This window comes from Macaca thibetana, chromosome 5 (assembly GCF_024542745.1).
Source record: "Macaca thibetana thibetana isolate TM-01 chromosome 5, ASM2454274v1, whole genome shotgun sequence".
NCBI classification, from domain to species: Eukaryota; Metazoa; Chordata; class Mammalia; order Primates; family Cercopithecidae; genus Macaca; species Macaca thibetana.
The window spans coordinates 69,330,957-69,355,032 of record NC_065582.1 but is presented as its reverse complement, the minus strand read 5'-3'; the positions used below and the strand labels follow the sequence as shown (position 1 = coordinate 69,355,032).

At 35.9% G+C, this 24,076-nt stretch overlaps 1 long non-coding RNA gene across 3 annotated transcripts in view; it reads left to right on the top strand.

Annotated features, from left to right (window-relative positions):
- The window catches only part of LOC126955343 (uncharacterized), a 243,145-nt gene that overhangs the window by 161,410 nt on the left and 57,659 nt on the right, over positions 1–24,076 (top strand). Inside the window, exon 4 of one of the 3 annotated variants that reach the window (XR_007725903.1) lies at positions 16,826–19,598. The exons of the other annotated variants lie outside the window; for them this stretch is intronic. This is a non-coding gene — a long non-coding RNA (uncharacterized LOC126955343). Of the gene's footprint in view, positions 1–16,825; positions 19,599–24,076 lie in introns of those variants that run through there. 3 annotated transcript variants of the gene reach the window in all.

The following is a 24,076-nucleotide window of genomic DNA, read 5'->3' as shown; positions in this document are numbered from 1 at the left end:
CTTTTTGAGACAGAGTCTCGGTCTATTGCCCAGGCTGGAGTGCAGTTATGTGACCTCGGCTGACTGCAACCTCTGCCTCCTGGGTTCAAGCGATTCTCCTGTCTCAGCCTCTAAGTAGCTGGGATTACAGGCATGTGCCACTGCACCTGGCTAATTTTGGTATTTTTAGTAGAGATGGGGTTTTGCCATGTTGGCCAGGCTGGTCTTGAACTGCTGACCTCAGGTGATCCACCTGCCTCGGCCTCCCAAAGTGCTGGGATTACAGGTGTGAGCCACCATGCCCGGCCATGTATCACATTCTTAAAAAGACACTTGTAATCTCTTCTGTGATTCCTTCTACCCCCAATCTAATGTAACCATCACCTTCATGCCTGTCATGTCACCTGGTTTTATCTGACTCATAGTGTCATAGCAATTATTACAATATAAGTCATCTTGTTTATAGACTTGTTTTACTTGTTGTCTGTCTCCTCCTCTGCCCACATCTGTTTGTCCAGTGAATTTGCTGATTTTACTTGTCACTGTATTCTTAGTGGTTAGAATAACAGCTAATACATATAGACATTCAATTGCTTTATCTCTCTCTCTACATATATATATATATATATATATATATAGATATATATTTATTGTATTTATTTTTAGATAGAGTCTCACTCTGTCGCCCAGGCTGGAGTGCAGTGGCACGATCTCAGCTTACTGCAAACTCCGTCTCTTGGCCTCAAGCAGTTCTCCTGCCTCAGCCTCCCGAATAGCTGCGACTAATGGCATGCACCACCATGCCTGGCTAATTTTTATAATATTTGTAAAAATGGAGTCTCACTGTGTTGGCCAGGCTGGTCTCAAACGCCTGACCTCCAGTGATCTGCCTGCTTCTGCTTCCCAAAGTGCTGGGATTACAGGCATGAGCCACCTCACTCAGCTAAGTATATATTTTTAATGGCTGAATTAGTTAATATTTTAGGAAACCCAATACTAATACATTCATACTGAATGAATTGGAATGTAGTGTCTTAATAGCTATATTAGTTTTCTAGGACTGCCATAACAAAATCCTATAGATAAGGTGGTTTGAGCAAACGAAATGTATTTTCTCACTGTCCTGGAGGTTGAAAGGCTAAGACTGATGTATCAGTAGGTTTCATTTCTCTGAGATGTCTCTCCTTCTTGATGGTGGCCACCTTCTTGCTTTCATGGTTACTTCCCATTGCATATGCACAACTGGCGTCTCTCTGTGTGTTCAATTTCTTCTTCATATAAGGACACAATCAGATTTGATTATGCCTACCCTAAAGGCTTCATTTTGACTTAATCACCTCTTTAAATGCTCTATCTCCAAATATAGTCACATTTTGAGCTACTAGGAATTAAGACTTCAACACAGAAATTCTGTGGAGACATAATTCAGCCCATAACAATAACCGTCTTAGCTTGTTTTGTGCTGCTATAACAAAAAATACCAGAGAGTACGCAATTTATAAAGAACAGAAATTTATTTATCACAGTTCAGGAGACTGGGAAGTCCAAGATCAGGGCACCAGCAGGCTCAACTGTCTGGACAGGACTGCTTTCTGTTTCCAAGATGGAGCTTTGGTATCCTTTGCATGGGAGGAACACTGCATGCTCACATAGCAGAGGCACAGAAGGGCCAAAAGGGACAAACTCTCTCCATCAAGCCCTTTATAAAAGTTGCATAATCCCATTCATGAGGGCTCTGACTTAATCAGCTTTCAAAGTCCACACCTCCCAATACTGTTGCATTGGGGATTAAATTTTAACATGAATTTTGGAGGGAACAAAAATAATCAAACCATATTCATAGCTATTATATTTTTAGTGCTTGTTAGATTTACAGATGTTGTAGTAGCCCTTTTCAGGTATTCCTTTATGTAAGCTTTGTAACAATTTCATGAGAAAATTACCATTTTTATACTGGATCTATAGATGAGGGAAAGAACCACAAGGAGGTGAGAATCGTTTGCCCAAAGTCACATATACTAAGTGGTGAGCCCATAAGATAAAATCAGAAAGTTTGAGCTTAGAGCTCTTACCAAGATGTTACTTTCCTTCCTTTAATCCTAGAAGCAAGGATATCAACTGAGACTCTGTTTTTAAGTCCTCCAGACTTGAAATGAAAAGGTCTAGAATTTAGGTAGAAAAGGAAGGAACATATTTAAAACACATGACAAGGTTTGATGACAGGTTAAAATTTTGATGACAGGTTAAAATTATGTTTCCTGATTGAAAGTCAACCCCTAATTCACATTTTTGTGTTTTTAAATTTGGAGTGCATTTTAATATTGGGTTATATTTCTTTGCTGATGTATCTCACAATCGAAAGTCTTTGGTATTACATATGAGATTAGATTAAGATCACGAGGAGGATAGAGAAAGAAGGAAAGATTAAAGATTGAGAGGAGTTGAAGACTTAAGATTGACAGAATCATGAAGGAGAGTAAGATAGTAATCAATGCTTCAGCCACCTCAATGAGCTAACTTATTGTCCTTTTGGCCTTCTATACTCACCAGCTGGTCCACAGGGATTAAAACCACATATAAACTAGTTCATGTCCATTTTTTTTTTCTGTATGTAAAAGTTCAAAGTATATTACAAAGCATACATTTGTGAAATAGCTATAATGATTCCTTTCCTCCTATCTTTGATACCTAGGAACATTCATTTGTTCTCAATCTTACATAACTACAGCATAGCATAAGAGGAGTTATGCTAACATTTCTCAAAGAGGACATTATTCCCAAGTCATCCCCCAATACAGCCAGTTCTCTTTGAAGTAATTAAGATTTTTTACATTGATAGGTTTTGTCTTTCCCTGTCTGATTGCTCTCTTGCTGGGCATTAAACATTTTTGTATTAACTTTACTTAAGGCTTACTACTCCCTGACAATTACTGGGCTATTCTTATCTCCTAGGTGAAACTCCTGAAATACCATTGCATTTAGGTCCAAGGATTAACTGACCATTTCTTTTACTTTCCCAGAAATCTGGTTGGAACTTGTGACCTGATGAAATAATTATAATTATTTTTTACAAAATAATAATAAAAATTCTCATGCATTTTTTCACAGCCACAGAGTCAAGATCAAATACTATGAGCTTTAAAAGTTTAAAAGTTCTATAAATTATGCTGAGCAAATACCCTTGTTTAAAAATAAGGGCAAAGAAAGTTTTCAAAATGACAGTTGAAGGGTAAGAGGTGCAATAAGATTTAATTTTCCTTGAGATATGTAAGAGGAAAGTTAATAATTTAGGGGAAAGCATTAAATGCATTAAGGGAGAAAAGGTAGAATTTAAAGAAACATCTCCCACATTTAAAGGATTTCAGGAGAAGAAAACTAATTGAATGTTTATAAGAATGGCTAAAAACATTAATTCTAAACTATCAAAGAATGTTTTTCAAAGTTCATAACATGAGCTAAACTTCGCTGTTCAGAGTCTATATTCTGGCTAATGGGATAATTAAAATGTCAACCCAAAATGATTATATTTCAATTACAGCCATGCCCTATGCAATTAAAAATGCCTCACAGAAAAATAAACTTATTATTATTATGGGGAAATTTTTATTAGTTAAGGAATGCATTATCAGAGTTGATTGAGGTGATGTGGTAATGTCACCTTAATTCTCATAAATCAAACAAGGAATCCAGAATGTGAACTTTTAAAAACATTTTAAAATTTTCAGCCTGAAGGAAAATAGATAAAGGCATATTCTATTGCTTTAGCAATCTTAGAATAGTAATTACCCTCCCAATAGGTGAGTGAGCAGGAACATTTGGCAGACCACAGGAGTTTAATGCCTATAAAATGGCCTTTCTTAAGTTTAATAGCAGATGTGTAGTGTTGGTTACCTCATTTTCACTCTCATTAAGTAGAAAGTATGGCAACATGTAGATGATTGGAAACTAGTCTCCAGATTTTTCTTTCCTTTTCCTCAGTACATTTATAGATAATATCCATTAAATTTTTAGTTAGTACTTACATATAATATAGGAAGAACAGAAATATTAAATAAAAACATGCATATATTGATTCAAGCTGGATTCAATATGATGGGCAAAATGTAACTGTTATTTCAATCATATTTTTAAGGCAGCTGTTAAGCTTGCATCCGAAAAAAATTATGATGTAAATTATGTTGCAAGACAAGTAAGGACTGGCCAGTAAGTATTACCACAACTTTCTCAGTTGTTTAGGTGAAAACCTAGGAGCCATCCTTGATTTGTTTCCTTCATTCAAATCCAACATTCAGTCCATCAAGTCATGTTCACTCTGTCTTAGAAATATAACTCTCAACTGATCTCTACTGACCACTTCCTCTAGAGTCCAGAGTCTTCCGTGTGGCTTGCAAAGCCTCTGTGATCTGGAGTTTGCATTCCTCTGACTTCATCCCTTCCTCTCTAGCCACACTGGCTAGTTTCTTCTATCCTCAGGGGTTTGTGCTTACTATTTTCCTACCTGGAATATTTCTCCCAGACCTTCCCATGCCTACCATTTTACCTCATTCAGGGAAGTCTTTGCTTTCTGGCTCTTGCTGTGCTGAAAACTCTCTGACCCTGGAATTCGGATTCGGATGCCTCACAGCATTACCACCAGGGCCTATCTGACCATCCTATTTTATACTGCCTGGTCCTGCCAGGACTACCACTTCAGGTCTCCTAGGTCACCTTCTACTTCTTGCTATAGCACACAACACCTTTTAACATATTACAAAACCAAATTAGCTTTCATATTTCTTGTTTATTGTCTTCCTCTGCCACAATGCAAGCTCTATGGAGCAAAGATGTATTGGTGTCTTATTTTTAGTTATTGTTGTTCACTTTTGGGTCCCAAATGCCTAGAACAAAGCCTGGAATATAGTAGCCCTTTAATAAATGATTCCTGAATAAATAAATGGATTTATTTGTCTTAGATGTATAATGGTCTATCAGAAACATCATTTAGGTTTAAAGAAGAAATTTCAAAATTAAGATGAATAGGAGTCAAGACAATATTTTCATAATAGTTTAAAATTTAGTATTGGAAAATAGCAAAATTGCCCTTCATAATGTGGGTGGGTCTCATCTAATCAGGCAAAGGTTTGAATAGAACAAAAGACTGACCCGACTGATGAAGAAGAAATTCTGCAGCAGATGGGCTCCAGACTTGAACTGCAACATCTGTTCTTGCTGGGTCTCTGGCTGATAGCCGTCAGACTTGAACTACAAATTTTGAATTTGCCAGTCTCCGTAATCATATGAGCCAATTCATTAAAACAAATCTCTCTCTGTATATACACACACATCCTATTGGGTCGATTTCTCTGGGAAACTCTGGCTAATACACCTTTCAATGACCCATCATCATTAAAATGATGATGATGATGATGATAATAACATTGGTAAGGATAACAGGCATTTAATGAGGATTTACTGCATGGCTGACACTATTTTAATATTTTGTGTGTTTTAAATCATTTAACACTTCCATAAGGTATGAATAATTATTTTCTTTTTTCAAATAAGGTAACTGGGACAAGAGAATATTAAAGGATTTGCCCCAAGCCCCACAGCTAATAGAAGGTGGAGTTGGGATGTAAACCTTCATGGTCAAGTGCACTTAAGCCCTAGTAAATGAATAAAATGCCAAATCACTGTCTTTAATATTTTTTTCTACAGAGTCATGTTACATATTTTAGTTTAAAGCTTCAGGTAAGTGAACTTTTTCAAGACAAAAAAAATATGTTTACCTTCAGAGCTCTGTAGAAATCCTTTGAACATTTTATTGGCATATGTTTTAAATAGCTGTACTGCAAAGGAACTTCCTTTGTTTATTTCTAACTTGTGACTTCTGTCCTTCTCCTTAAGCGGCTGCTGACCTTTATCTTTTCTTCAAGCTGTAAAAAAAGCAAGTGATACTCTAAATTAACCCCAAATTTCCTACTTGGCAGAGCTGTATCAGAGATATTACCCTGATAAAAAGTAAGAAAAAGGTAGATATCTGGGGCATGCTTAATTGAGTCATTTTGGAAACTGTTCAAGAATATATTAACGTTATTTTGAATCTAGGAGGGAAGAGTGAGGTGGGATATAGAATTAATTTTTACAATTTCTTATCCTGCCTTCAGAGACTATTTATTACTGAGTTATTGTTGAAGTACTTAGCATTAAATGGTGAGTCAGAGTACCTCATCATCAGAATGTCTATTAGAACTATAAGACCATTGACTCCAGAAGCAGAGATACATGTTGGAAAAATTTTATCCTTTTTCTCAAGTTACTTTTTTCATGAAAAATAATTTGAAATAGAACAATTATGCTTTTTGAAACCCATATATTTGTTTTAAGTTATATACTATAGGAAAATAGTTTATTTTTGACTTCTCCCTAGAAGTAGGGATTAAAGTTTATATTTTACAATAAAATGACTCAATTTTTGTTCATTTACATCTGTTGCAATAGTTATGTAAATTCTACAAATTAATATTGCTTTAAAATACTGTCCAAAATGTAATGTAATTCTTCTTCTTCTTTTTGTCTTTTGGCTTTACTGAAAACAAAAGACATATTACTAAGAAGGAAACAGATGAAAGGTAATTCCACAATTCTTAGCTGAATCCCCAAAGAATACCCTACTCCCTACCTTTGTTTGTTCACATTTTGCAGAGGAAATATTAAGCAATTGTAGTATGCATGTGATTACTTCATATTGGTGGGCAATGCAGGTTTTCAGAAAAGCAACTTGGAATAAAATGAAAAAAGTGGTTTATTTGAAATGTATTAAAGAAGTAGAGAAATATTAGAATGTCAGTGAAAGGGAAATGATCATGCACTGTAAAATTATTAATTTTTCAACACAAAACTACTAATTTTAAGCACTTTCTATTTAGTAGTTGGTGTAAGAAAATTTGTCCAGTAGAGATATGAAATTTGAAAGCCAAATTGGACCCTTTGAAAATCGAATCCAAATGTTTATGTGAATATTTGTCTGTGTGTTTTGGGAGAAGTTGTGAAGAATAGTTTCAATCACATGATCTCCATTTTAATTTTATCCACATGATCTCGGATCCTACAGGGACCCCTTAAGAAGAGAGAAGTAGGTTGGTGCAGGTGTCAGAGCAAGATCAAAGGACAACAGGCCATCTTTAAAAAGTAAAACAGGAAAATAACAATCTGGAATCTGGTCTTCAAGTGCTTTGATAATGACACCTACTTCGAGGAAAGCTTTTAGTGAATTTGTGATCCACATAAAATAAACATTCACAAACACATTTTGTATTAAAAAGGATAGTAACCAATTATCCTTCAGGACATTTAAATATTTTTTTAAATCATTATAGTATTAATACTTAAAGAGAGTCATGATGACATCTGTTTTCCAGAGACATAGCTTCTTTATGAGAAATACTACCTGTATGTGAAATTTATCCATGTAGAAACAAAGTTGAACTAAAACATTTTTTCTGCAAGTTACACTTTATAGGGGAAGCTTATATTATGCAACAAATCAAATTAATGATTGTATAAATTAAAATGTGATAAGTTCAAAGAAAATAAGTAAATTCTGGAAGAGAATATCACAGACAAACCTGATGTAGTATATGGAAGTAAAAGAAAAGATACTTCCCCTGAGATCAGAGGATTGAGCAGGAGTTAACCAGTGATAAGGGAGCAGGAAGAGATTCCTAGATGGGGAGGGAAGTGCAACATTCCTTGGAGGGAGGAAACCCAGAAAGATGGCCAGGGTGGTTGGAGAGGAGAGAGGAAAGTGAAAATAGATTGGGAATAAAGCTAGAGAGGTTAGCAAAGACCAGATCATGTAATAGCTCCTCACAGACCATGCCAAAGATATGGGCCATTATTTTAAGAGCAACATAATAATAATTTTAAAAATGTTATAATTGGGCTGTGAAATGGGAGAAGAATTAGAGATGTGATAAGATCAGATTTACGTTTTTGAAAGAGGTAGCTTACCATAGAGAACAGGTTGGTCAGGGACTAGAATAAATTTTGGGAGGCCAGTTACTACAGAAATCTAGGTGAAAGGTGAACATAAATTGATTAGAACAAAGGCAGTGTAGATAGAGAAGTTAATTAAATTTAGAAATGATTAGCATGTAAGTTGCCTGAATTTGGTAATTTCTTTGATGTGAGAGGTGATGGATTGGGAGGTGTCATTCATCTTTGATTTCCAGGTTGGGAGTGGAGCAATTGGATGGATGATGTGGCTGTTCACTTAGATATTGAATACTGTAAGAAGGTTTGTGAGGATAAGAGCATGCTTTAGTGTAGGATGTACTGACTGCAGAACCTCTGAGGAATGCACATGGAATATTTTATATGTGGCCAAAGATAATAGCCTGGAATTTAGGAAAGAGTTAATTGTAAAGTATTAAATTAGTGAAACTATGGAAATGGCTGAAATTAGCCTACGGAAATAGCATAGAGTGGGAAGAGATGGCAAGTAAGAATAAGCCAAGATGGCAACATTTAATGACTGGATTAAGGAGGATGAGATACCGACGGCAAAGGAGAAGGAAGTGCCAAATATGTCGGAAGAAAACCAAGAGAACATGGTTCAGGAAGGATAAAGAAAAGAGTGCTGAAAGAAGTGAGTGTGCAGAAGTATGTAGTGACTGAGGAATCAGTAAGAGCAGGATTTAAAATATTTTTTAAATTTGGGTCAGGCATGGTGGCTCACGCCTGTAATCCTAGCATTTTGGGAGTCTGAGGTGGGTGGATCACTGGAGGTCAGGAGTTCCAGAACAGCCTAGCCAACATGGTGAAAACCCGTCTGTACTAAAAACACAAAACATTAGCCAGGTGTGATGGCATGTGCCTGAAATTCCAGCTACTCAGGAGGCTGAGGCACCAGAATCTCTTGAACCCGGGAGGCAGAGGTTGCAGTAAGCTGAAATTTTGCAACTGCACTCCAGCCTGGGCGACACAGTGAGACTCCCATCTCAAATATATATATATTTTTTAATTTAAAAAATTCAAAATTGTTAATCAGTAGAGACATTTTTGTTGGCATATGCCTTTTATCTCTCTCAAGTAAATGTTTAGAAGTAGGATTGCTGGGTCATATGATAAGTGTGTGTTTAACTTTATAAGGTATTGCAAGCTTAGTTTCCATTGAAGCTGTATTAACCATTCCACCAAAAATACACAAGAGTTCCAGGTGCCCCATTTCCTCACAAACACCTAGTACTATCAGTCTTTCTAATTTTTTAATGGCTTTATCGAGGCAATCTTTACTCTCTTAATCAGTTCTCACACTGCTGTAAAGAACTACCTGAGACTGGGTAATGTATGAAGAAAAAAAGTTTAATTGACTCACAGTTCCATAGGCTATACAGGAAGCACGGCTGGGGAGGCCTCAGGAAACTTACAATCATGGCGGAAGGTGAAAGGGAAGCAAGGCATGTCTTCATATGGCCAGCAAGAGAGAGAGGGAGTTGGGAATAGGTGCTACACACTTTTAAACAACCAGATCTCCTGAGAACTCTACCAGAAGAACAGCAAGGGGGAAGTCTACCTTTGTGATTCAATCACCTCCCACCAGGCCTGACCTCCAACACTCGGGATCACAATTCAACATGAGATTTGGCTGGGGACACAGATCCAAACCATATCATTGACAGATAATAAACTGCACATATTAAATTGTACAGTTTGATATATTTTGACATAGGTGACCTGTGGAACCACCGAGAGAGAATACATATTCATCACCTCAAAAATTTCTTTTTTGTGACTCCTTACTCCACTGCTCCCCTACCTCAACCATCTCTGGTGATAACTAATTTTCTTTCTCTCACTACACAATAGTTTGCATCTTATAGCATTCTGAGTAAAAGGATTATACTTAAATGAAAGTATATATATACTTAAATGAAATATATATATTATATATTGGCATATAATATAATTTATGCCAATTCTGTATTACTATGGATAAGAATGTGTACTTAGATTGTAATATTTTACAAACCTGTGTAAAAATTGTGGAGGCCCATATGTGAATTAAACTTTGAAGCATTTTCACATTCTCCATGATTCGCATAATTTTAAGGTAAAATACTTTTACGTGCAATGAATATGTTGTATTTTTTAAAGCAGATACTTCTTGTTATACATTTTGGTCTTCTGCTAGTTTTGGAAATTATAAAGTGAATTATAACAAGTACTCTAGTAATGGAAATTTATACACATCTCAATGTGAAGTGAAAAGGCATTCAAATTTTCTAATGGTTAAATTATATTTAAAGCTCTTGAAATACATTGCAAACTTCACTCCAGAAAGGTTGAACCAATTTACAATTTTAACGAGAGTGCCAGCTTACCTTAACCCTCATTAACCCTGGTTAGCCATTGTTTTTTAAAAAAAAAAAAAAAAAAAAAAAAAAAAAAAAAACCCGCTTTATCCATTGTTAAGTACAAGAAAAATATTGGTGGTGAAACATTTTCATATTACATTTTTAAGAAAAAAAGCAGATTTCAAAACAGCATATATGTTATAACCCAATTTCAGAAAATGTTTCTATGAATATATGGTGTGTATGTGTATTAAAAATACACCTATCTAAAAATTTGTATGCGTGTGTGTGTGTGTGTGTGTGTGTGTGAGAGAGTTATGTACAGTGTTTTTGGTGTTATTTCTGGGTGGTGGACAGGTATAAATACGGATAATTTTTAGGCTTATGTATTTATGTTCAAGTACTACTGTAATAAACATGTATTGTTTTAGTAATAATTTGAATTTACCTCTTAAAATGGTTTTAATTAAACATCAACTTTAGCCAGACCATATTATTTTACATAAGAATATAAACCATATTTTGTGTTTGTCTGCTGGCTATATATGTAGGGTCAGAGGAGACATTTGGCTGCTTTATTAAATGGAGAAGAGTAGGTGTGCAGTAAGGAATAACTGTTAAGAAGATAATGATGAAGAAAAGGAGCAGAAAGAATGAATTCAGGAATATTATTTTACAAATTAGCTGGAGAAATTATTCCTCTAAGACCAACTGCAGCTCTTCCAGCAGCCATTGTCTTTCTATTTCAGTGTAACCAGATACTTCACATAGACTCACAAAACACTTTTTTACTGCTTTTTTATTTTAGGTTTCACAGTTGTTGTTTTTTCTGTTCTAAAAATGTGTATTATATTAGATTTAACAGGAATAATTTCCTTTGTTAACAATTTCAAAATATGCCATTTTATACTTTAAAAGTTTTATCTTGTTCTTTTTCAATTTAAGATGGTGATGGGGAACCTCTGTCTCATTAGTGTTTGCACTTTGCAGAGCAGTACAAGCTAAATTGTATCAATTAATTTTAAATGGTACAAATTTTAATTAATGTAATTAAAACAGTTTACAAGTCTCAGCTTAAGCTTGTGAAGATGCTTTGACTTGTAGATTTATAAGTTCTTTATAGATGAAAAGATCTTGTATATATTTTAGAAAAGTTCAGATTTTTCTCTTAATTGTAATTAACGTAATAATTTAAAGAGGAACCACATTCTCATCTTTCATTAAATGTTAATACTGTTTTGGATCATTTGGTGTTATTGAAAAAGGAATCTATTTAAAGTTTGTATATGCCTTGATGTATAATTATCTTAATAAACCTCATAAGATAAAACATAGCTCATTTTCACTACTTATTCTTAAATCAATCCTGTCATAAATTTTTTTACATGTAAGAAGATTAAAAATGGAATTATATTGTCTAAAAGTTAGATTTTCCTTTTATGAATAGAGTAAGTATGAAAGAGTTGCAGATTTTTACTTTCCAAAGTTCAAATTGTTTAATAACCTTACAAACAAAAAAAATTAACATTTATTTAGCGTGTTTATTTTCTTTCCAGATTATAACACATGCTCCAATGCCTCAAACAATGATTACATTTTCTGGAGTTAAATGTTTGAACATCCATAACTAGACTTCACAGGCAAATTTTTCTTAAACATTGCTATGGCTAAACTGCTTAGCCTGTAACACAGAACGTAACCAGATAGATATTTATTTAATAATTGAATCATGGCTTTGTAGAGGAATAAATTGAAATACAAAGGAATTAACTCATTCCAAATGTCATTCAACTCAAAATGTAATTTTGTAATGTAAAGATTGTAGATGCATATAGTAATACGTTTTTTTCCCCCCCCTTACATCACCAATTTGTCCAGAATACTAAAGGTTGCCCCTTGGTTTCTCCTTCAGCTGAACTTCTGGTCATGTAAGTTGTTACAGATTTCCAGTCCTGGTTTATGTCATTTCAATAAATAGTTGGTCTTGATATTAATTTGTCAATAATTGTGTCCTGGTTTATTCTCTGAAGTTCATGTTCTACCACAGGAATATTTCTTATTTATTCGTTCACTCATCATCTGGTTATTCAATAACTATTATTGACTCCCTGTTGTGCCAGACACTACAATAGCAGCGCTGAGCCATACAGCCTCAGTTCTTTCTTTCAAGGTGCTAACAATGTATGAGAGAGAATCCCTCCCTATCTCCTAGCATAGCTTCAGAAATATTTCAAATATGCTTGACTTGGGCAGTTCTTAGTAATTTTCCCTAAACCTTGAATGCCTTCCGTGGTCATCAGAATTCTAAGATAATCTCCAGTGACCTACTCCCTTGTACATCTCAGGCCCTTGAGTTTGAAGTGATGTGTGGATACAGCGGTTATGTTATGCTATATTAAGCAGCTGATTTTAAATAGAGAGTTTATCTTTGGGTCTCGCCTAATTAGGTGAGCCCTTAAAAAGAGTGGGGATTCTTTCTTGTAAAAAAGATTTCAAGCTCCAGAAAGATTCAGTGTCCTACTACTAACTTTGAAGATAGAGGGAGCCACGTAGCCGGGAACTGCTGGACCCTGAAAGTATTAATAGCGTTCTCTGGCTGACAGCCAGAAAGGAAATGAGGACCTCAATCGTGTGACTTCAAGACATGGAATTTTGACAAAACCAGGTGGGCAGGAAGAGGACTCCAAGCTCCTGAAGAGAACAAAGCCCAGCCGACATCTCGATTTTAGCTTTGGGGTACCCGGAGCAGGGAACCCAGTCTCACTATGGCCAGACTTCTCATCTACATAATTGTGAGATAATAAAGGGATATTGCGTTACTCTGCTAAATTCATGGCAATGTACTGACTCATTAGAGAACAACACACCTTGGCCAGACCCAGCCTCAGCGTATTGTAGTAAAATTTATCCTACATATTATGTCAGTTATTTGATTGAATTCAGTAGTCTAAAGGACAATTATGAAGAAAAATATTGACAATCTAGTATATAATATCAACTTCTGGAAAATATTCTTTAAGAGATCCAGAGAAAACATAGTTAGGATTTTCAAGAATAGACTTGTCTATGGATATTGACTTCATGAGAAATGGAAAATTCTGTCCATATGAAAGCCAGTAACACCAATTATTTTAAAAGAGAGGCATCTAAACCAAATGTTAACTTTGAGACATTGGTCTTTTAAAAAGAGCGTTTATAAACAATGATAAAAAAAATATAAAAGGGAGTATTAATCTAAAATACAAAAAGAAAGTTAAGTACCAGAATAATTTTAGGTTAATAAAAATTAAAAAATAAAAGAGGTAAACTTGTGACCCACATTCAGGCTATTATTTATTTATTTATTCAAAAACACTTCTCTAATTCTGTGCACAATATTATCTATAAGCCATAAAACTTTATACTTTGTTCATCAGCCTATGCTGATATGTAAGTCATCCAGCTGGCTAAATGAGACGCAAAATAGCCTTACTTCAAATTACAGTGAAAAACTAATTTGCATCCCCCCACTCCTCTTGTTTCTGGATCTTCCTTTTTGTAGGCCAGATTTTTTTCTGTGGCCCAGGCTGGAGTGCAGTGGCACTGTGTCAGCTCACTGCAACCTCTGCTCCCGGGTTCAAGTAATCCTCCTAAATCAGCCTACTGAGTAGCTGGGACTACAGTCGTGCACCACCATGCCTGGCAGTTTGTGTGTGTGTGTGTGTGTGTGTGTGTGTGTGTGTGTGTGTTGTTGTTGTGTTGTCTCTGTTTGTTTTTGTTTTTGTTTCCTGTAAAGATGGTTCTCCATGTTGCTTAGGCTGGTCTTGAGCTCCTGAGCTCAAGTGATCCACCAGTCTCAGCCTCACAAAGTGCTGGGATTACAGGCATGAGCCACGTGCAAGCCCTATTTTTTTTTTAACCAATCATAACAACTTTTCTTTAACTTTCTATCTGGAAACCTGAAGAAATCCAGTCTCCCTGCTTTAATAACTTCTGATAAAACTCATGGCTTAGGCCTATGAAGCCACTGATACGACTTTATGCCTTGGTTTCATTTGGACCTGTGAATCCTGGTTATTCCAACATACATATACTATTACTTCCTTGTCACTTTTGGTTCCTGTTTAAAATATCAGTTTCCTCTGCTGATACATCTAAATATTCTGGAATTCCTTTCCCTTCCCTTTACAATGTTTGTCCTTTTCAAGAGTGAACAAATGTTAAAACAAGTTCATCCACATTTACTGGATGCTTAGGCTCCATGTGGACAACCTGGCTTCCAGTAGGTGTGATGTGGCTGTGACATCAGGAGCAGAATATCTTTGCTGGAATAAATGAGTAAGACAGAGTCCAAAAAGGCTACTGAAGATCAGCCTGGAGTCAATAAACAGTTGTGTAACAGAGAAGGGAAGAGGACAAGGTCAGGGACTGCTGTGTGGACCCACCCTCTTTTTCAGTCTTATTATGGCAGTTGAGCTTCTGAGGAACACAAATCAGGCAAGTGAAAAAACTTACAACTGGGTTGAAAACAGTAGGGAGAAGCTTCAGGAAAGAGTAGATACAGCAGAGCTGAGGAAAATGAAGAGAGGTAAAACCTTCAGCAGTGGTAGTACAGATGCACCTGGTCACTGATCTGGGTCCAGCTCTGATGCTTTTCCAGAAAATCATGACTTGCCAATACATGCCTTTCAATGTGTGCAGTATGGGCTTCTAAATGATTCAAGGGGTGACTGAGGAGAAACCCTATTTCACTTTTTACTTCAGGATTGGATTAGATCTGTTTACTCTGCCTAGGACCTTGTTGTGCATGGTATAAATACTTTCAGGTGGCATAAAATGTATTGGCAGTATTATAGTAGTATGTAGCAGACTTAGACCTAGATGAAACTGTCCCAAATACCAATTTGACTTTTACTAAGCTATCTCAGTTTCCATAATATAATTTTTTGGTAGCTAAAAAAAAGTCCTTGACCCAATAGACTGGATTTATTTCAAAATGTATTATTGAGCTTTGCTATGAAGAGCTCTTTTGGGTATTGGCCCAGAAATGTGAACAGCAAGGGAGGCAGTATGGAATCATGGTTCACCATAAAACTCTGGAGTCTAATTTTCTAGGTTTGAATCCTTCCTGTGATAGTTAATAGCTGTGTGAATTTCAGCAAGTCCCATAACCCCTCTTGTTCTCAGTTTTCTCATTTGTAAAGTTCAGTTAATAATAGTATGTACCTCATGGGGTCCATGTGCCCATCAAATGAAATATTGTGAGTAAAAGGCTGAGCAACGAGCCTGGCCCATGGAAAGTAACCAGTTATTGACTAATATTATTATTAAGTGCTTGTGGGAGGCACTTTCCTATTTCTCACATGTGATACCCCCACTACATCTTGAGAGCAGTAGTGCTCTGGCATTACTAAATATTTAATTGAATAGAGACTCTTGATTTCATTAATATACCCAAGTTCTTTTTATGTGCTAAGAGTCTCCATTTAAAATTGATATTCTCTTGCTTTATCAAAATTCTCTTGTGGTGAAGAGTTCATATTCATAAGGGAGAGGGAAAGTTGTTTTTAGCTGTTGGGCCAGTGAGAGAATCCCCAATCCCCCATACCATCTGCCTACAGACATTGAAGTGCAGGTGCCAGAGGTAAAGGAATAGCAAACATTTGGCTTGCAACAATAACAATATTAATATAATTTACTGGCTTAACAACTGACTTCTAGTAAACCTCAGGTGTAAATATTTTTATGTCTCCTAATCCTATGTAAAATTTTGATTCTATATAGCCAATGTTAATAGACCTCTAATTCAAAGGTATTATTTTCCCGATGAGTAGTAACTCAATGAACGTGGTCCTCTATACATTTCAAATGGTGGATGAGAAAATAAAACTAATATTTAATGAATATATGTTATGTACCATGCACCATACCAAGTGCATTACATCCTGTATCTCAATTAATCTGCAAGAAACTTATTTGATATTTTATGTTAAATCAGTTTTCCGAATGAGAGTATAGTATCCCAATTCACGATGATCCCATGAGCTATTTTCCACTATGTCCAGGCCTAGTGTAAACTAGGGTGTCTGGTGACCATTAGGTGTCTAGGTTGATTCTAAACTTTTCTTGAGGGCTTCAAATTCATTCTAAAATGTCTTATGTGTTAGATGTTTTACATAGACTAGATTTGCTCAAGGCTTTTCTGCCAGACTAATCATGTTTTCTAATATATCTGGACCCTTTGGCTTAATATTACACTGGTTATAGGCTTCTTACTAGAGAAATCAAATCATTGTTCTGTTTATGATTCCATGCCCCAGGAGTCAAAGAGTGTCTAGCCGATCTTGAATATTACACAGAAAAATGAGTTAGGCCTAAGGGCGATTATGATCCAAGAGGTAAGAAGGTGAGCATATTTGATGAGGTTATAACTTGGTTGTGAAAAGTTAAATAAAATATTGTTAGGTTTTATTTACATAGTTACGTATATTCAGGCTAAATTGCTAAATCGTTCCTTTTTTTTTTTTTAGACAGAGTCTTGTGCAGTTGCGCAATCTTGACTCACTGCAACCTCCGCCTCCTGGGTTCAAGCAATTCTCCTGCCTCAGCCTCCCAAATAGCTGGGACTACAGGTGCATGCCGCCATCCCTGGCTAATTTCTTTTGTATTTTAGTAGAGAGAGGGTTTCACTGTGTTGCCCAGGCTGGCCTCAAACTCCTGAGCTCAGGCAATCCACCTGCCTCGGCCTCCCAAAGTGCTAGGATTATAGGCGTGAGCCACCACACCTGGCCTGCTAAATCCCTTTCTCTTCCTTCTGATATTCTGGCATTTTGTGCAGCATACAAACTAAGATTGAAATACCAAATCAGACACACACGTTGTACTTTTTTAGGCTACCCATTGCCTCGAAGGCAACTTACCAATAATTGGTCTGGGAAAAAAGGCATTTATAAATATATAGGTTTCTGGTAAAATGTGTGTGGTAAATACACATGTTTCTCATTTTTATTTGACCACAAAATAATATATGCTCATTGTAAGGAAATGAAAAAGGCAGACAAGTATAAGTAATAAAGTAAAAATCACCACAAATGTCTTTATTTAGAGATAAACACTGTTAATATATTGGTGAAACTTCCTGTTTCATTTTTCTTTTTCTCTGTCTCTATCTTTGTCTCTCTCTAGATCTGCCTCTTTGATTTTGTGGGTACATGTGAACTGTTTTGTAAATAGTTTTTACTCGGCATCAAAACGTAAAATATTTCCCTTAATAAAAAGAGATATTTATCTCAATGCTTTGATGGCCACAAAATATTTCATTATCTGGAAATGCCAAAATCCCCTGACTGGACATTTATTGATCTCAATTGTTTACTATCAAAACACCACTGTGATTAGAAAACACTTTTAGTGTGTGTGCTAGACAGAATAATGGCCCCAAATATCTCCACATCCTAATCCCTAGAACCTGTGATTATGTCACATTCTATGGCAGAAGGGACTTTGCCAGTGTGATTGAGTTAAGGACCTTGAGAAGGAGGGATCATCTGGATTATCTGGGTGGGCTCAATGTAATCACAAAGATTCTTACAAGAGGGAGAGAGAGGGGGCAGTGCCAGAGAAAAAGATTTGACTATGGAAGCAGGAAGTGAGAGACAGAGGGAGAGGCCTAAGCCAAGAAATTCGGGCATCCTCTACATGCTGGAAAAGGCAAAGACATAACTGCTTGTTTAGAGCCTCCAGAAATAAGGCAGCCCTGCTGACACCTTGATGTTAGCTCCATAAACCCATTTTGAGACTTCTGACCTCCAGAACTGTAAGAATAAATTTGCATTGTTTTAAGCCACTAAATTTGTGGTGATGTCACACTGTAAGAATAAATTTGCATTGTTTTAAGCCACTAAATTTGTGGTGATGTCACAGCAGGCAAAGGAAACAATGCAGTGTGTCTCTTTGAACTCTGTCCAATTAAGGTAAAATCTCAGGAGTGAGATTGTAAAGTCAAACACATTTTAAATTTGTTGAACATCCTCAAAATTCCACAGAACCCCTCCAAAAGTTTCTAACTATACCTTCACAGAGTAGCCTCTTCCCTTTTAACCTCCACTTCTTCCAGCCTTACCTATGACATGGTTGACTATCACAATCTTTTTTATCTATACCAGTGAAAAGTAATTTTTCAGTGTTGTTTTAATTAATTACTTTAAGTACTCTATTGTTACAGGTTGAACATATTTTCAGATTTGCATTAGATTATTGCCTATCACAATTTAATATGCATAAGAATCAATGAGGGCTTAGGTTCTACATTTTTATTTCTACATTTTTATTTTATTTCATTTTATTTTATTTTCGAGACAGAGTCTCACTCTGTTGCCCAGGCTAGAGTGCAGTGGTGCAATCTCAGCTCACCACAATCTCCTCCTCTTGGATTTAAGAGATTCTCCTGCCTCAACCTCCTGAGTAGCTAGGACTACAAGCATGCACCACCATACCTGGCTAATTTTTGTATTTTTAGTAGAGACAGGGTTTCACTATGTTGGCCAGGCTGGTCTCAAACTCCTGAGCTCATGATCTGCCCGCCTCGGCCTCCCAAAGTTCAGGGATTACAGGTTTGAGCCACGGTGCCTGGCCAGGGTCTGCATTTCTAGTAAGTTCCTGTGTGAGCCAGTGCTGCTGCTCCTTGGAACTCACATTGAGAAGCAAAGTATCAGACTTTAACATTTCTTTATTTATGGGAAGTATTTGAGTCAGAAAAAACACATCCCTGCTCTTGCTACCCTTTAATTGTGTCTGTTAAGACATGTGGCTTTCTGAGCTTCAGTATTCTTACCTGCAAAACTAAGATAACAGCACATGCACATTTTAGACATTAATTCAATAATATAGTGCATCTATTTTTTTCTTGCATGTTTCAAATATAAAATCTCTCTTTCCTGCCATTTATTTTGCTAACATTTACTCTAAAACTTTTAAATATGTGGTTTAAGTTTATGGCATACTTCACAATTGCATGGTCAAATTTATCAATATTGTTACTCATTGTTTTTGGTTTTTAGTCTTGCTTAAAAAGGGTTTCCCAAGGACAACATTATTTTTTAAATGCATATTTTCTCCCTGGGTTTTAAGGGCTACTTTCTGTCTTTTTTTCTTTAGCTTGTAAGTTCTTTATCCATCTGGAATTAATGTTAAGAGATTGAGGTAATGATTCAACTTATTTTTCTCCCAAAGATTAGCCAATTATCACAACACTATTTATTGAATAATCTATTTTTTTCTACTGTTTGAAATATTACCAATTTTTATAAGCCAAATTTTATATATATATAAAATTCTATTTTGAATATCTTTATTTTGTTCCACTTTTTGGTCCACTTATTTCCAAATCAATACACCTTCATTGCACTGGCTTTAAATTATGTTTTAATATTCAGTAGTTCAAAATTTTTCTTAACATATTTACTTTAGAATTCTCCTAATTCTAAATATGTAGTATTTCACGTAAATTTCCAGAGAAATTTTTCTTTCTTTCTTTTTTTTTTTTTTTTTTTTTTTTTTTTTGAGACCCACTCTGTCGCCAAGACTGGTGTGCGGTGGTGCAATCTCAGCTCACTGCAACCTCTGCCTCCTAGGTTCAATGATTCTGCTGCCTCAGCCTCCTAAGTAGCTGGGATTAGAGGCACCAGCCACCATGGCTGGCTAATTTTTGTATTTTTAGTAGAGACAGGGTTTCACCATGTTGACCAGGCTGGTCTTGAGCTCTTGACCTCCAGTGATCAGCCCACCTCAGCCTCCCAAAGTGCTGGGATTACAGGCGTAAGCCACCATGCCCATCTCTCTTGTTGAGAGAGTTATAGCTTATTCTTGATATTGTTCTAACAATATCAATATATTGTTATCTTAATCTGAATTCTATTTGTTTTTCATTTTTTGTAGTACTGATACTAACTTGCTCATATGTTATCTTAAAATAAGCAAGTAGATAGAACTTCTGCAGTTGACCATAAACTGGAAGAATAAATGAATTAAAAGTGACATATGAATAGTTAAGTTTTGGCTAAATTATATCATTAAATTAGAACTTAGTAGACATCATTGAATATCACATACTTTTATCTTAAACTGTGTACAGTTCAAAATTCATATTATAAAATTTATGTAGCTACTATTAAAATACGAGCTTGTTTCAGTAATTTTTTGAATTTCAAAAAATAGTCCCTGTTCCTTACATATTCAAGGATTTATAGAATCAAAAACTTGCTCCTGCTTTGGTGGTAACATTGGCTACCTGTGGTTGGTACCGACCGGGCTCCTGCAGTACTTTCTGTGATTAACGTCAGAGTTATTAACTCAGAAATCAAGTTCTCTACATTTTTAATTTGCTCTAGTGAACAAAAGAGCTATAGCATATAGAAGGTTGAAGAAAAAAGTATTCAGTATTAACCATGAATAAGAAGCAGAGATATCTGCTTCTCCAAATTAAATATAACATGAGCACACTAATTAATTGAGTATAAACTGTGACCTCTTGTGGCAGGATTCTTGACATTGTTTCATTATGTTTATGCTCAGTATTCTCTGGCTAATGATTAGTTTAAAGGGATTTGTCACTATCTTAAGACCAATGTGGCAGAAAACGGTTTTCTTGGCAATTTTGATGCATTGTAAGAATAGAGGTAATGAAACTGTTTCACCCTAATCTGTAGGGATTTGGCTTTTGGCATTTATAAAAAGCCTCCTTCTGTTTGTTTAAGGTACAATATTATTTGTACAGTTCAAATGGAACTTTTAATTATGTCTTTGTAATTATTTATTTTTTACTTCATTTGCAAGATAAAAATCTCTTTTCATGTGCCCAAGCAAACCAAAGTTTGTGAAAGGCAACAGCATTCTTGAATTTCTTTTTCTCCTACTTTTAAAAAAATAGAATGGTCTGTTTTGTGGAACGGCAGGTTTTTGTGCCATTTCAGATGGCATTGCATGTGGCAGAATAGACCCCATTCACATTTTCTGTGGGACAATTTGCAAAGGCACCATGCTGTGAGAACCTTTTTTAAGAGGAGGGTCTATAGGGGCAGGCAAAGGGCTATACAACACCTGTAGCAAGACACAATCTGTTCAGGACTCAGATCTGATTTTACACTTCGTTTTATTCCCCATAAGTATTCAGCATATGTTCTTTTCTGTGAAAAATAAAGGGCTCCCTCAAATGGTACATATCAAGTGAGGTCAAGGAGGTTAATAGATTAACTCCAATCAATCTAAACACTCCCTCGTGAGACCTTAATGCTGGTTATTCACTACCCTTGCTATGATGATGTTCATTTTATTAGAGCATATAGCTCAATAGCCAGAGAGTAAAATCTTTTTACTGTGAAAATCTTTCTGCATGCCTTCTTTTCTCAGGAAGAAAGCAGCAGTAAAATGGTATGCATTCCCTTTACAAGACTCACAGTGAATCTGTAATAACAGAAATAGGTTTTCCATTTTAAATAGCTGAAGTGAATGTCTAATCTTTTCCTGGGCCTGGTGGTACATTCGGTGGACTGGAATTTTTAAATACAGTGTTTCTAAGCCCCAAGGCTCTGCCATGTTTCTTTCAGTCTCCCTTTTCCCCTTCTATTTCTAAATTAGAGTAGTTGGGTCTGCACAGAGACACATACAGTAGTGATGCTCTGTGGTTCAAGTCAAAGAATGTTTAGTCTGGATCCCACAGAGGCCCACAATTCTCAGCACACAAACAGATACAGAAAAGGGAGAAAGCAAATGTAGCATCAAAGAAAACTTCTGAATATAGACACCACCAAAAAAACCAGCTCTGTGTTAGCCCAATAAAGAAAGAAATAACAAGGGTTTTGAATGCTAAAATATAGGGGATTGTACGAAAGGGAGGGAAACATACACAAAGTAGACAAACTGAATAACAGTATTTATCTTTAAACCACACAAGTCATGGTAATTAAATTAGGTCAGGCTGGTTACAATGCTACAGAAAGCAGGCTGTAACTAATTTCAAAAGGAACAGAAAAGACCTGAAAAGAAAACAGATTGACAGCTCCTGATTTTTTTTTATCCAATCAAAGCAACCCAACATCAAAAAGTAGGAAGAGAAACTTGATTTAGCAGGAAATTTGTCTCATTATAATACATAAACTTTGCATATATATTCAAGATCAGCTCAGAAATATGGGAAATTATTATTTGCTCTATGTGAAAAACAAAAGTATACACATGAAGTTTGCCATTTGAAGGAAACTAATTCATTATAAAAAGCTTCTGCTCCTTAATAGGTCAACTTCTATTACAAATGCCACAATCACTCTGTATATTGTAACTACTTAGAGGCTTTCTCCCTGTCAGTGTATTCTGCTTTCAGTTGTTTAGTACAAACTCTGAAAGTATTATATGAACAAGAGAACATTATGAGGTGTTTCTTTCAAATTGTCTTTATAAAGACCACTTGCTGATGCCTATTACAATGACTTTTAACCATAGTTTCAAATATTTTAAATGTAAATGCGCCAAGTTGTAAAATGACATTTGGAACATGAATTTGGGGATGGGAAAAAATAACAAAGGCAGACTTTTATTTGGAGTGCATTCTATATTTTTAAAAGAATATTTAAAATGTTTCACATTCTTCCTTTCTTTCTTTAAAATAATTAGTACAAGATTGGGAAGATTTTTGTTCATTTATTTCTCTTAAGTAGGAAAATCACTGAATACCAAACAACTAATAATGCAAAGAAACAATAATAAAATAGCTTATTAAAATCTCTTCTTTTTCATCTAATAATTCACTTCATTTGTCTTTATGTTTCACTAAGGAGATTGGAGTTATGGGGAACATTCAGTAGCTATGCAAGAGTAGATGCTGGATGAATAACAGAAGTAATTGTGCTGTCTGATCACATGTTTTAGACATTTGCTCCGTTTTCTGTATCTCAGGGCCCAGACTACTCAGCCCAGACTCAGCTACTATATTAAGTGGATCTATTTTCCTATTTATATAATGTTCTGCTACTCAGGAATTTTGACTTTAGCAGGAAATGCTAGTGCGTATAAACACATATGACATGATAGTTTTATTTAAACATAGTTTCACCTTTCTGATATATTTTTAGAGCGTGTTTAGTACTTTTCCATTTGCTGGAGGCCTTTCCTGAAGTGTGATTTGGAGATTTCACAGGGTGGGCCAGTGACGATTGCTGTTAATGTCATTGAGTTCAGGGTAGGGTGCATAAATGTCTATACCCAGCAAGCATAGATACCATTGTTACTATCAGAAAAGACTGTGTTGAATATAGGTGAGTCCAAGTGAGGTGGGAAAATCCTGGGTAGGAAACAAGCCATGTTTAAATTCTACTATGGCTGCTGATAGCACCAACATCCATTAACTTAACTCTCACTGATCCTACCCATGCATCTGGAGGCAGCAGTATGGAGAACATGGAGGATGTAGATGCTGCTGTACTAACATCTCCACATAGTGCCAATGGTGTGTACCCCCATTCTTCATGAAGGTAGGTATCCCATAGGCTTGTGAAAAATCTTGCCAGTGTCCCTCTGCAGCAGTCTTTCCAGTACCCAGAGATCTTAGCAAGGTCTGCTGTGTCTGTCAGGACACTGGAAGAGATGTCTGTGTCCTTCTTAGCAAGATGCAGTTGCTAATTTTCCATCTGCCTCACACAACATCACAACCATCTCAAATACCCATTCGAATTTTTACTATGTGCCTCCTTGCTAAGTTTTGTTTTGCAAGGAAAGCAACATAATAGGGG